This window comes from Poecile atricapillus, chromosome 33 (assembly GCF_030490865.1).
Source record: "Poecile atricapillus isolate bPoeAtr1 chromosome 33, bPoeAtr1.hap1, whole genome shotgun sequence".
Lineage (NCBI taxonomy): Eukaryota > Metazoa > Chordata > Aves > Passeriformes > Paridae > Poecile > Poecile atricapillus.
In genome coordinates this window covers 3,441,605-3,455,158 of record NC_081281.1, presented here as the reverse complement: position 1 = coordinate 3,455,158, position 13,554 = coordinate 3,441,605, and the positions used below count along the sequence as shown (strand labels likewise).

At 39.9% G+C, this 13,554-nt stretch overlaps 1 long non-coding RNA gene across 1 annotated transcript; it reads right to left on the bottom strand.

Moving 5' to 3' along the window:
• Window positions 1-234: 234 nt before the first annotated feature.
• Window positions 235-11,660, bottom strand: LOC131590336 (uncharacterized). The gene is made up of 3 exons (XR_009280070.1): window positions 11,345-11,660; window positions 6,169-6,369; window positions 235-578 (listed from the first exon to the last, which is right to left on the bottom strand). It is a non-coding gene; the product is annotated as an uncharacterized LOC131590336 (long non-coding RNA).
• Window positions 11,661-13,554: the final 1,894 nt, after the last annotated feature.

Here is a 13,554-nt window from a genome sequence, read left to right as displayed (position 1 = left end):
TCTTCAGGAGGGAACTGTCTCCCTGTCTGTGTGAGCCTCAGTCTATAAGACTGCCAATTACAATTCTTCACCTCCGGGGCTTTGCAGTTCACTGATGCCACCCTTCGGCGACACAGTCCTGCCACTAGTCGGGCCACAAAGGGTCGAGGCTCGTTCGGGTGATAACAGTATAGGTCCGGATTTACCCCCTTTGTAAATATATTCCACCACTCGGCCGACCGTTTTTCTAGGTCTCCTGTTTTGACTCTTTGAGCTAATACCCAATCAGTTAATTCTCGCTGGAATGTCCAGCACGGCCGGCACACTCCTCGAGGGGGATGTCCGTTTCTGCAATGGGTCCACCACTTTTCCTTACAAACTAAACAAATAAAACAAACAAATGGATAGCAATTTCCCCCACAACTAATATCGGTGCATATTACACCCACATCTTTGTTATAAATGTTTCCTTGCTCATTAAATTTAAGTGCCTTAGACAGGTGTTTAATTACAAAAGTTCTATTTTGGTTGCTCTTGTTCATTAAACTCTGAAATTTTAATGTCCCTTATTATTGCCGTGGTCTCTTGGACAATTTTGTCTGTTTAGGGGACTTTTAGATTTGGGTTCTTTTTCCCTTTGAACTGAAGATTGATGAGAGGGAGGCGGTTTTTTCTCTCGTTCGGTCTCAGTTGTTTATTTTTTCTTATCAGCATTACAGGGTACAAGGAGCTATGTGCACTATGATAGAAAAGGGGTAAAATGGCCAACAAAGATCTTCTTCAAGGTCTTTTATATGTCCATTTACCCAATTAACAGATGCCAACTAAGCTATTTTTCTTAGTGACCCAATGACCCAACACCTGTGTGCTGCACTGTGACATTTTCTACCCAATCCCTTACTACTACCCAAAAACCCCTAGGAGAAGAACATGAAGAAGGAAGAAGAAGGACAAGAGACAACACCCTAAATCCTCCATCTTGTCTCCTGTTCTCTAAACTACTTTTTCACCCAGTGATTTAAGAAACTTTCTAATCTACACATTTACACATTTCCTATCTAACTTTAACATTTGTTTTCATGTATCACCATGAAAACATGCACATGAATTTCATATTATATGAAATTCAGTGTTTCTTTGAATCTTGGAACTAAATATTAAAAGCAAGGGCACACAGTCTGTATCTCAGACTCCAACATCTGCCCCTCTCTTTTTTAAAAAAAAAATTAAAAAAAATCAACCTAAATCTTTCTTTGGATTACTTTTCAAGAAGGGTTATTTTTTCCTTCACTCTTGTTTTAACAAATGAGGCTTTACAATATTAATTTTCCCACTTTTTCACTTGAAATCCAAAGTCCATTGTTCTTGCATGTGGGATCCAAGCTGTTCTGCTGTCAACTGTGGTCTTGATACAGTTCACATCGGCGTGCTCGCTCTTCTGCTCTTTGGGCTGTCTGCTTGTCTCTGCAGCTGATGAGTTTCCACGTTCTTCTCTAGGAAGTTACTTTTGCTTTGAACCTGTAAATACACAAACATAGACTTTCCTCCAAATTATTAATTGAAATTAATTTTTTAATCTTGTTTCTGAACCTTTGACTAGACGCAAAGAATTCTCTCTTAACTTTGCTTGAGTACTTGTTAGAACAATACCTGGTAATTGATGGAATTGGCTTTGTAAAAGACTTGTCTAAAAAGGACTGTTCAAGAATTGTTTGCAATAGATGTAAGATCTTTACGCTTTTTCCCAAAAATTTAAGATATATAAGGTTTTTATACTTCCGAGGCATAGCCTTGGTCCCCCTCTTTTTCTTTATATAATTAAGTAAGGTATTTGGTTTTTTTTTGTTATGAAAATGAAAAACCATCAAAGTAAAACACTTGCACATGTATACACATAGGAAATAACACTTTTACAGAAATTAAAAACTTATTAAGAAGATGCATAATTAATATTATGAGATATTAAACTTATCTAAATAATCTATGAATTGCTGAATGTACTAAATATATACTCTCATCCCAGAGTCTGCCACAGCTGATAAATCAGTGGAAGATTGGAAAATCATGTCCGGATAACAATTTTCCAAGCTCACTGTAAAATCCAGCTGCTATATTAATTCACTAATTGCCAAGTCAAATTGACTTGAATATTGTTTTGATGCAGAAAACTTCTGGGTTTATTGTTAAATTCTCCATCCAGGTAAAGTCAAAGCTTGGCCAGAGCCTTAGGCTTCATCTGGAAAGATGTCTCTTAAGTCATTTTCAAAGCAAGGGGTTTAAAAATAGCAGCTATAAGATGCTTAAAACACAGCAAACTTTTAAAAGGCATTTGTATAAAACAATGATCAGATGTCTTAGGCAATCGACCAATCAAACCATTCAGTAGTCAATTCAATCTGAAGTTTCTTTCATAACCCTTGACTTTCAACCATGACACATCTTCTTAGAATTTTGGAAACTAAAATAATAAAGATACATTGGATTAGGCAAATGCAAATCTTTTTAAACAAGGAAAAGAGTAAAAACCAAGACAAAAAACTCTGTATAGAGCAGCTGCATAACTTATTTACCAAGATGCATCTGTAGTGAGAAAACAAAAAAATCTCAAATGACACGTGTCTAAAAGGTAATTACACAAAGATATATTAAAATATGCACAAAGCCGGCTGCAAACACAATGACACTCCATAGATAATGCTCATCATAGAAATCTATAAATTTACATTATAGAATGAATATGTCATCAGTGAGTGTCTGAGGAAATCAAGATAATAAATTGAAAATATTTGTAATTATCTTTATCTTTATAGGAAAATAACTATGCAGTTTAAACAAATGTCTTCAATAAGACATGAAGCAATTTAAATTTAAACCTGTTAAAAGTTAATTATGATAAAAGGAAGTAACAAAACTTAAAATTAAAAAATACTAAAGTTATAACTTAAGTAAAAAACACTCAAACTTAAACATAGTGAAATTTAACTTTGATTAATCTTATTAACACAATCTATATTAGATGAAAATACAACTTAATCTTACTCTGTTATTATAAAAAAAAAAGGCAATTAAAAGTTTGGTATACACTTCTTTGAACACAATATAACAGGAATATTGATTCACTATAGAGATTATAGGGATGCAACAAATTTATCACCATTCTATGCTATCTGGTTTTGAGAATAACTCATAATAACTGCACATGTTATTAAAAATACCATTTGTAACAAGAATTTGCTTGGTATATGCTTAAATTTGTTAGGATTTTTAGAGTGCAGTTTTACTAGAGAAAAAATACAACACCACAGATTTGGTAATTTGCGATTCAGCTTTTGTAGTACTTTTCAGAAACATTAAGTTTAACTTTTTAACTAAAATCTAAATTGGTATATATGCTGTTATACAGGTTTGGTTTTGGTGGTTTTTTTTGTTTGTTTGTTGGTTTTTTTGGGTTTTTTTGTTTGTTTTTTTTTTTTTATAACAAAAGGACTCACATTAAAATTTCTTTATTAAAACTGTAAAAAAAAATACCAAGCAAATGGGTAATATATGGTTAATATAACTTTGAGATTACTGAAAACTGTATTGAACTAAATCTACAATACACTTATTCAAATGAAAGGTTAAAAATGAAAGAAACCTGTCATTAAATCCTTTTTCTGTAGGATTAATCATATGATTTTTCAACTTAATTTTAAAGAAATGCATCTTGCAGAAATTAACTGTAACTACAGTAATAATACTTGATCACTCTATATCATACAATATTACATTATCAGTAGATATATAGAGAAGATAACATTTTCAAGGCTTTCATGTATTGAGAATACTAAAACTGAAGAAAAATCTTTTAAATTTCTTGGGATGCATAAATATCATTTTCTATGTTATTCTGTAAAAACAAAATCAACAGATATCATTAGAAATACAACATCCATATGCATTCTATTATGCAACATTTTTAAACTTTTAAATCTATTTTTGAAGGCACTTCAATAAGGGCTTCTTTCTGAAGCTTGTGACTGCTATAATTTGCAGATAAGCCAGTAATGCATCTTACAATGCTTTTGATTTTTGCCTTTCGGCTATTTTTCTGAAACCATTCTAGAGATGCTGGACTTTGTACTGATATGTCCTGTAACCCTGTATCCATGTCTGTGGGAGGATTTGTAGAGTGAAAGAACTGTGCATTACCACGGCTATGCTCAAAAGACTCTTGGCTTTGTGTGGTGTCCAGTGAAACTATCTGCGGTGGTGAAGCTGTTGTTTTTTCAAGATGTTGTTGCTCTGCCGCAGCTGTATTGTAAAGCGGATTCAATTTTAAAAGTGCCGCCGCAGCGCTTGGTGCAGGCCGAGGCTCGGTTCCCCCACCCGCCTGTGCCCCGGCTCCGGGCTGGGCACGAAGGGACGGGACCACGCCTCCCTGTGATGTCACGGGCGCCCCTGATGAGGGCTGGCCTGGGGGCGGTGCCGCAGGCGGGGTATAGAGCTCCGGCTGTGGTTGCGTCACTGCTGACGTCACGCTGACTGACAGCTGTGGCTCCAAGCCCACCCCTGGCAGGCGGGGCGCAGGGACCGCCGTGCCCGTGGAGGTCCCGGACCGCTCTGGGTCGGGCCGAACCCCGCCGTACCCTCCCAGGGGGGACAGGGCTGTCCCCTCCACCCCCCTAGGGCCGGAAAGGGACTCGGCTGCCGGCACGCAGGCGGCCAAGGAAGTTTCCCCTCCCTCTTCTGCCGGCACCAGCATACCGGCTGCTGGAACAGCTTCAGGAGAACCCAGACACTCTTGCGAAAGCTCTAAGACCCCTTTTTGCAAATTCTGCCCGCATTTTTGAATCGCCTCCTCGTCTCTGTATAGTTGTTTCTCTGGGCTTTCAACAGGCTTAGACATTCCTGAGGTAGATTTCAGGAAGTCTAATACAGACTTTACAGCGTGCGGTAATAAGCATTCCGCATCTGGCTGAAACAAACCCTTCTGTTTTTCTGGACCCATAGTGTCCTTTGCCTGAGTTTCAGACTCCCATTTACAGGCGATGACTTCATAAGTCACTGCAGAAGCTGTTAGAAGTTCAGCTGCTACCTCGTCTCTAAGAGTGGTTTTTTCATATACTGTTACGTTTATCTTCTCCCACAGGCTTGGGGTAAAAATATTCTCTGAATTCACATTAGGGAATTCTACTCGTACCCAGGATATAAGGCTTTTAAACTCATCCGTGGATACAGAGAGCGGGTGCTCCTTTACCATAGCTTCCAAGGTAGCCAAAACCTCCCCCTCAGGTTTGGACATGTTTCTCATATTTTTGCTCCCTTTTGATGGCTTACCTGACCTCAGGGTCAGCTTTGTCTCAGCTCCTCTATCCGTGATCCGTTCCACAGCTCACAGACGTCTGGCTTGGCTTGTCCGCTCTCACCAGCACCGGGATTACTGAGATCTTCTTTTTCCCCTTTCCAGGGAGTTTTCCAGCTTTCTGCTGTCTTCTCCTTTTTTCCAGCTTTTCGCTGTCTTCTCTTCTTCTCTCTTTTTTTTTCTTTTTTTTTACTGGAGCCTTCAGTTCAAAGAGCCCCAAGTTTGGGAGCCATTTGTCTGTTTAGGGGACTTTTAGATTTGGGTTCTTTTTCCCTTTGAACTGAAGATTGATGAGAGGGAGGCGGTTTTTTCTCTCGTTCGGTCTCAGTTGTTTATTTTTTCTTATCAGCATTACAGGGTACAAGGAGCTATGTGCACTATGATAGAAAAGGGGTAAAATGGCCAACAAAGATCTTCTTCAAGGTCTTTTATATGTCCATTTACCCAATTAACAGATGCCAACTAAGCTATTTTTCTTAGTGACCCAATGACCCAACACCTGTGTGCTGCACTGTGACATTTTCTACCCAATCACTTACTACTACCCAAAAACCCCTAGGAGAAGAACATGAAGAAGGAAGAAGAAGGACAAGAGACAACACCCTAAATCCTCCATCTTGTCTCCTGTTCTCTAAACTACTTTTTCACCCAGTGATTTAAGAAACTTTCTAATCTACACATTTACACATTTCCTATCTAACTTTAACATTTGTTTTCATGTATCACCATGAAAACATGCACATGAATTTCATATTATATGAAATTCAGTGTTTCTTTGAATCTTGGAACTAAATATTAAAAGCAAGGGCACACAGTCTGTATCTCAGACTCCAACACAATTTAACCTTCAAGTCTCCCGCAGGACTAGTGACCATCCACTCTCTATTGCTCACTGGTCCTTTAATACGGCTGGCATGAGTCCATCCCTTCTCAGCAGTTCGGATGGCTGTGTTGGTGGTCAAAAGCACCAGGTACGGTCCTTCCCAGCGAGGTTGTAGAGTGGTCTCTTTCCACGTTTTTATGAGAACCCAATCCCCTGGCTTGACCTGATGTAATGTAATATCAAGAGGAGGTCTCTGGGTTAGTTGCCCTTTTCTCCAAAGTTCCTGGCGATACTGCATCAGTTTATGAATATATGTGTGAGTAATTTTATCTGAGATTCCCGGGTGGTTCATAGGGATTCCTGCATCATAGGGCATTCCATATAACATTTCAAAGGGAGATATTCCTATGTCAGCTCTGGGTTGGGCTCTAATATTCAACAATGCTAAAGGAATACATTTAATCCATGAGAGTTTAGTCTCAAGCATTAATTTTGTTAATTGTTTCTTAAGTTCTCCATTCATTCGTTCTACTAGACCTGAACTTTGTGGATGCCACAGAGTGTGTTCTTCCCATCTTATTCCCAGGGCTTCCACCAGATTCTTTATGATTTTAGATGTAAAATGTGGTCCTTGATCCGAATCAATAACTTCGGTTATTCCATATCTGGGGATTATATGTTCTAATAAAACCTTTGTTACTGTCTGTGCGGTGGCCCTGGTGGTTGGGAAGGCTTCTACGAAATGTGTAAGATGGTCTACAATGACTAGAATATATTTATACCTCCCTACTTTGGGGAGTTCTGTAAAATCGATTTGAACTTTAGAAAATGGTCTCACTGCTAAGGGTCTTCCCCCCATTGGCATTTGTCTCCGTACAGCTCTATTAACTTTTAGGCATGTGGGGCATCCCTGAGTAATATATTTTGCCAGATCATGTAGTCCTATACACATATATTTAGCCGCAAAATGGTCTATTAGGGCTTGGCTACCCCAATGTGTCTGTTTATGTAGATTGTCTAGAATCTGAAAAGCTATTGACTTTGGTAACACTTTTCTTCCATCAGGTAAATGCCAGTTCCCTTCTTTATTTTTAGTGCACCCCATTTGAGCAAGTTTCTGTTCCTCTTTTGGGGTGAGTACAAAAATTTTCAATTCGGGTACTGAGGGCCCCATTCCCTTTTCCTTTAACACTAGTTCTCGTAATGCTGCCTGTTTAGCTTCCTGATCTGCCGCATTATTTCCCCTTGTTTTGTAATCTACCCCCTTCTGGTGTCCTTTTAGGTGTACTACAGCTAGCTTTACAGGTCCTCGCAAAGCAACTAAAACTGCTTTTATTAACTCCTGATGAATCAAATCTTTCCCTTGTGAGTTGATTAATCCCCTTTCTTCCCAGATTTTTCCGAAAGTATGTATTACCACATAACTATATTTAGAGTCCGTGTAAATTGTCCCAACCTTTCCCTTTAATCTCTTTAGAGCTCGTAGGACAGCATATAGTTCACAAGCTTGTGCTGACCAAGAACTGTTCAATGGTCCTGATTCTAGATTCTCCAATGTCTTCCCATCTATAACTGCGTATCCTGATTTTCTTTTCCCTTCAATCACTCTGGAAGAACCATCTACGAAGATTCTCTCCCCATCGTCTAATTCTTCTTCTTCCAGGTCGGGTCTAATCTTTGTCTGTTCTTCAATGGTCTGAAGACAATTATGTGTTAGTTCTGACTCTTCAGACCCTCCATATAAAAATTGGGCAGGGTTTTGGAGGCTCGTTGTTTCTAAAGTTAAATTCGGAGCTTCCAATAAAATTCCCTCATATTTAAGTAGACGGGAGTCTGATATCCATTTCTCAGCTTTCTGCTGCAACACACCCCGGATATTATGAGGGGACAACACTTTTATGCAGCTATTAAAGGTGATTTTTCTGGCCTCTTCTACTAATAAGGCACATCCTACGATCACTTGCAAACAGGTAAGCCATCCTCTGCTTACGGGATCTAATAACTTTGACAAATAGCCTACCGGCTTTTTCTTCCCAGCCCATTCTTGGGTCAGGACCCCATATGCTGTGCCATCACTCACATTTATAAATAAATAAAAAGGCCGATTCAGATCCGGCAGACTTAAAACTGGGGCGTTTATCAGATCTTCTCGTAATGCCTGAAGGTTCTCCTCATCTTGCTGAGTCCAAGTAATTAAACCCCCGAGAGTCAATTTATGATATAAAAATTTAACTTTACTACTGTAGTTTTCGATCCATTGCCGACAATATCCCATTAGGCCTAGGATTTGTCTAATTTGCCTTTTATTTTTAGGAGGTGGTAATGACAAGATTCCTTTTATGCGTTCGGGGTCTATTTTCTTTTCTCCTTTGTTGATGTAATGTCCTAAATATCGTACTTCTTCTTCTACAAATTGTAGTTTGATTTTTGATACTTTGAGACCTTTTAATCCTAAGAAATTAAGGAGTTTGATACTTTCTCTTCTGACCTGTTCTTCCTCTTTCCCCGCAATCAATAAGTCATCTACATATTGAATAAGAGTAATACCTGAAGCAGGCTTGTATTCCTGCAAAATGTGTTCTAGTGCTTGTCCAAATAAATTGGGGGACTCAGTAAAGCCCTGAGGTAAAACCGTCCACCTCAGTTGTTGTTTTCTCCCAGTATCAGGATCCTCCCATTCAAATGCAAAGTAATCTCTGCATGTTTCATCTAAGGGACAGGCCCAAAATGCATCCTTTAAATCAATCACACTATACCATAGATTTTCAGGGCCTAATTTAGTTAGCAACGTATAGGGATTGGCCACTACGGGAAACCGAGAAATAGTTCTTTTATTTATTTCCCGCAAATCGTGTACTAATCGATACGTCCCGTTAGGCTTCTTTACCGGCAAGATGGGAGTATTAAATGGGGACATGCAAGGTTCTAATAGTCCTTGATTTATAAGTCTCTCTATTTCTGGTTTTAATCCCTTCCTTCCTTCTAGTGAAATAGGGTATTGTTTGATTTTAATTGGAAGTTCCGGGTTTTTAATTTTTACCGTAAAAGGGGGTATCTCTAGTCGCCCTACAGTCTCCGGGGTATACCAAACCTCAGGGTTAATCATCTCTTCATCCTCTACTCTAAGGGGACAAAGCTTTATTTTTATTTCTTTATTCTCCACTTCCAAGTTTATTCCTAATTCAATTATTAAATCCCGACCTAATAAATTAAACTCTGCTTCAGCTACTACTAAAAGATTCCCTAACCCCATCTTAAATTTAGTTTCTACCTCTACATCTTTAACAATTCCAACTTTAAAGGGTTCTCCCTTAGCTCCTACAACCAGGGCTGTCTCTCTGGATAGTTTACATCCAGAGGGCAATTTTTGTACGGTAGATCTCTCAGCCCCCGAGTCTACCAAAAATTCTATTTCTTCGCGGTGGGGACCCACTTTTAGCTTTATCAAGGGCTCACGATGTTTCTGGGTCTCCAACAAATACAAAGAGAGCCCCTGACATCCCTAATCTTCCTTGAACATTTTTTCATCCTGCAACTTAATCCTACAATTTCTTTTAAGATGTCCCTTCCTCCCACAATAAAAACAATTCCTTTCCTCTCTTCTTTCTTCCACTCGTTTATTTCCCTCCCGATTTGGGGGCTTCCCCCGAGATGGCCGTCTTTCCTGTTTATCCAATTCTCTACTTTCCCTGACTGCCGCAACCATCATCCTAACTTGTCTCTTATGACTCTCATCCTCCCTCCTGACATAAACTTTCTGCGCCTCTCTAAGAAGTTCATCTAATCCTCTGTCTTGCCAGTTTTCAATTTTCTCTAATTTCTTACGTATGTTGTCCCAGGCCTTAGCAACAAACTGGGTCTTTAATAAAGCCTGACCTAACTGAGTGTCTGGATCCAAACCAGAATACATTTGCAAGTTTTTACGCAATCTTTCCAGCCACTCATTGGGAGATTCCTCCTTCTTTTGCCTCTCATTAAAGGCCCTATTGATATTCTGGCCCCTAGGAACCGCTTCCCTAATTCCCTGAATAATTATAGTGCGCAAATCCTGCATATGTGTCCTATGATCTCCGTTCTGGTGGTCCCATTGAGGCCTTTGTAGGGGCCATTTTATGTCTGCCTGGGGTCCTTGTGCATGTTGAGCGTCCCAAATGCGCATCCCTGCAGTCCTAATCATATTCTTCTCTTCAGTGGTAAACAGTATATTTAAGATGGACTGCAGTTCATCCCAAGTATAAATATTGGGTCCTAAAAATTGATCCACTCGCTCAGCGACCCCCAGAGGATCTTCTAAAATCTTTCCCATTTCCTTTTTAAAATCTCACATCCCCCGAACTGAGAGGTACGGAAATAAATCCCATCTGTGGATTAGGACCTCCCATGGGCACTTCTCTTAACGGAAACAAGTTTTGTTGCCGCGCACGGCTCCTAGTTCTGGGTCCGTGATCTTGGCTTCCTTCCTGCTCATTTAGTCTTTCTTGCAGACCCCGATCTCCCTGATTATTTAACTCCGGCTCCGCCTGTGGCGGTGGGGGGGCCATCGGTTGCGGTGGGACATACGGTGGGGGTCTTACAGGAAGATCCTCTTCCTGTCGGGGTTTTTGTTTTTTACTTTCTGGGTCTATTTCTGATAATTTAAAAATTGAGACTCCCGGTCCTCCTGGGCGTGTAACCCAGACTGCTGCATACTCACTCTCCTCTTGATTGAATGGGGTTTTAGTATTTACCCAAATATTTAATTTTTGTTGCATCCAATCCTCAGTAGAACCGAACTTTGGCCACCATACTGCCTCATCAATTTGTTTTCCTCCCCACACTTTTACACAATAATAAATCATCTTGGCCTTATCTTTATTCCCAGTCCCAGGATAATACTTCCACATCTCCAACATAAATCCCAATGGGGAGTCCCTGGGTACTGGAGAACACTTCATGGGTGAAAGGGGCTTGCTTCTCCCTTGTCCCATCTTCCGGAGTGCCTTCTCTCAATCGTGTGTGCGCTTCACTCGCTTCACTCGCTTCCCCTGGTTCGTGACCCACGTCCTCGCGGACAATGGGAAATGCACTACTGAGGGTCCGCACTTGCTTGGGGAATCCGGCTGCCAGTTCCCCTCTCAGACACACAAACCACAATCGCCACACTCCGGGAACCCGACCCCGACCGAACGGAAACCCCTGCCAAACAGGCAGGCACTTACGCGTCCACGTTCCGCGTCTTCGTCCGGACTTTTGTGCACAAAATTTAAGGGGTCGACCGGTCCTTCCTTGCCTCCCTGTTTTAATTTGGGTTCGTCGGTGGAAGTAGGGCAAGCAACCGAAGCTGGGGCCGCAGGTTACAGCGGGGCGCCTCCCCAAACCTCAATAGCTCACCAATATTCCCATCCGAGTCACGGCACCAATTGTTATTGATTATATTGATTAATAAGAGTCAAATTAGCAGCTAATTAACAAATTTTATTAATCATAGCAGCAAAACAAGGAGGCAATGCAGCGCTGGGCGACAGGGGGTTCTCCGTCCCGCCAACTGCCGCGCATACTGAGGTTCCAGCCAGTCTTTTTAAGATGTTTACGAGCCTTTTGCGCATGCTTCGGGGTTGTTGTTGGAACATCTTGCTTCACTTCTGTTCTTCTTCCGGGAAAGTCCCACACCTAGTCTGTACGAAAACAACCCCGACCACAACTTGCGAAAAGCTTTCCACATTAGCTTGCGAAGGAAAAGAGAGCAAAGAAAAAAAAACCAACTAACCACATCCTGATTAACTGACGAACATCATCCCAGTTAATCCCAGTTAATGAACAAACATAATTCATAACAAAGGTACTAAAAATTTATGACTCTGTACTCTCTGATATCTAGAGGTGGCACTATTAAATTATTTTTAAAAAATTCTTCCCCTGTCACTAATCTGGGAATTGTAATAAAGCATATTTTGTAAAACCCTCTTGTAATCTTGAAGATTCTGTAATCAGAAGCATTTGAAACTGCAGTATGTATTTGAAACCTTTAATAAAGCCACTCTAACTGACAATGGACAAATGGATAAACACACCAATAGGTGTTAAGGAAAACCTCACTGACAATCAAAAGACATAAAGGCTCCATGATTTGGATATAAAATTATGTGGGGGGGGGAAGATTTGTTTTTGGATAAGCAGTGTTAAAGTGAGACGTGTGGCTTTAAAGCCAATTCCAGGAAAAGTCAATTCCACCCTCTGCTTCAGGAGATGTGCCTTGTGAGCCCAGGACGAGTTGCCCCACCTGCAGACCCCTGGTGGGGTGGCAGCCCAGGGTGTTGTGATGTGTTTTGTGCCCCTGGATTTCTCCCTTGCTCTGTCCCTATTAGACCTCGATCTTAAACTCCAGCCTAGCTCTGTTCCATAAAACCCCCACCCTGTCTCTGGTCTGTATTCTCTGTCTCTGGATTTAAGATGAATTTGTTCCTGTGTTGAATAAATGGTTTCCTGACATTAACCAAGCAGAGACCCGTCTCATTGAGTCCCATGTTGGTCACCAGAATCCATAACCTCCCTGGACTAGATCCTGCAGCTGTGGAACGCAGCAAAACAGGTCTCTAAATTTTGTGAAGGTGCTGAAGTGAATAACAGTGTATATAGGTCCAAGAATTGTGTCATCCTGGACTGACTAACAGGCTATTTGAGAGGTTTGCCACTTGGAAAAGTTGCAAAACTCAAATTCTGATACTTTGATTTACTGATTGTACTTCTGTATTACTGTAAAATGCATCAACTGTTGTTTTATAAAGTGAATTGAAAAGTGGAAAATTACTTATTTTTAGATCCCAGTATACATTTCAATTAAAAGCATGTTCATGGACACAGTAACTTGAAATTAAATTAGAATTTTAAATTAAACTTCAGATAATTGCTTTGAAATTTGAAATTCAAATGTTTGGTTGAAACAATGATATTCCATGTCTGTTGTCTGAAATGTTTTATTCAGTAGTTTCACATTCTTTCTTTCTCCAGCCTTCTAATTATTGTAACTTTACCAAAAAATGAAAACCAACAACAGAAGCTAACGTGGTGTCCTTGTTTTGGTTTTGATCTATGGCTGGCTGCTACTTCCATGTGTCAATTATATCACCCTCAAAAATATTAAAATGCAGAGTGTTTCAAAGATTATGTAAACCAGTGCTAAGATAAGATGTTTCCTATTAGTCATATGTCATCAGAATATAGAAATGAATCTCAAATATCCACATTTGTAAGAAGAGAAATTAGCATTCTCTTTAATGAAAAGCAAAATTTCTTGCTCTTCTCTATGTTTTCAGAATAGTCCAAAGTTGTCTTCACCTACATCAAAACCAGTATTTTAGAGAGAGTTATAGACCTCCTTGCTTATTTTATTGTGGTTCCTCAATAATCTACTAGCAGTAATTAACTTTCA